Source organism: Mastigoproctus giganteus, chromosome 6, assembly GCF_048544385.1.
Source record: "Mastigoproctus giganteus isolate SK-2022 chromosome 6, ASM4854438v1, whole genome shotgun sequence".
Taxonomy (NCBI): Eukaryota; Metazoa; Arthropoda; class Arachnida; order Uropygi; family Thelyphonidae; genus Mastigoproctus; species Mastigoproctus giganteus.
The window spans coordinates 138,483,348-138,484,417 of record NC_143580.1 but is presented as its reverse complement, the minus strand read 5'-3'; the positions used below and the strand labels follow the sequence as shown (position 1 = coordinate 138,484,417).

Below are 1,070 nucleotides of genomic sequence, written 5' to 3'. Positions count from 1 at the left end.
AGCTCCCATTATGTTGATGACTTTAGCATATTTTTTAATGTCATGCAAACTGAGGGTTATTGAAAGACAACCGAAAAATGCCATTGATATCATTCAGTTTTCACATGTGAGTAATTTGCGTTCGTAGATTTACAAAGAATCAACGAAAATGCGACACAGCAAACTCAACCATAATTAAACGCATTATAGGTGCTTTGAACAGCTAACTATCATACTAAGCTGAATGCATCGGTTCTCGTCCGATCACCGAAGTTAAGCAGCTTTAGGTCCGATTAGTAATTGGGAGGTTGCCACCACCTGGGAAACCCGGTGCAGTTGGCTTTTTGCTTTCATTTCCTTTTAATTGTTAAGGTAATAAAGTGTAAATCTGTGCTTTATATCTTTAGTCTGAGCATAATATTCCTGCTATTTTCGTTGATTAGAATCGCCGTCAATAGAATCCAATTCGTAAACGTGATCACAGTGACCGGTGCTTACTACATATCGTATTGTGAACGCTATTTTGTCATGCAGTGTCCGTCGTAAAGTGATTTGATCGTACAATGAACCAATCGTGAAGCGGAGTACACTATAGTGAGCGTTTTAAGACCTATAGAGCACAACCACGGACACTGCATAACTGTGTCAATCCACGGACGCATTGCACATACACGTGCAATGCGTCCGTGGATTGACAAAAGTTGCTAAGAAAATGCGACACGAAATGATTCATCTCCACCATCACCATTGTACCACTCTGTACCAGGCACGAGCGACGCATGACCCAATCAGTACTCATTGCGTCATGCTATTTTTGAAGTGAAAATAGCAAGACTTCTTTAGGCGCGCACCAGGCAGTTTTCATATGGGAGTAATTTGCGGCCGTGGATTGACAAAAATCGCAACGAAAATGCGACACGAAATGATTCATCGGTCCCCACAATTGTACCAGGCACGAGCGACGCGGCACCGTACGTAGCAGCGACGCATGACGCAGTCAGTATCCCTATAGTGTGGCCACGGTGTAACTCGCACGCGTGTCGCGGTCACGTTTCAAATCGTTATATCTCAGCTTCTAGCAGTCCGATTTT

At 43.3% G+C, this 1,070-nt stretch overlaps 1 pseudogene; it reads left to right on the top strand.

Annotated features, from left to right (window-relative positions):
* The first annotated feature begins 201 nt into the window (after positions 1–201).
* LOC150084614 (5S ribosomal RNA) lies at positions 202–321 on the top strand (annotated as a pseudogene).
* The last annotated feature ends 749 nt before the right edge of the window (positions 322–1,070 follow it).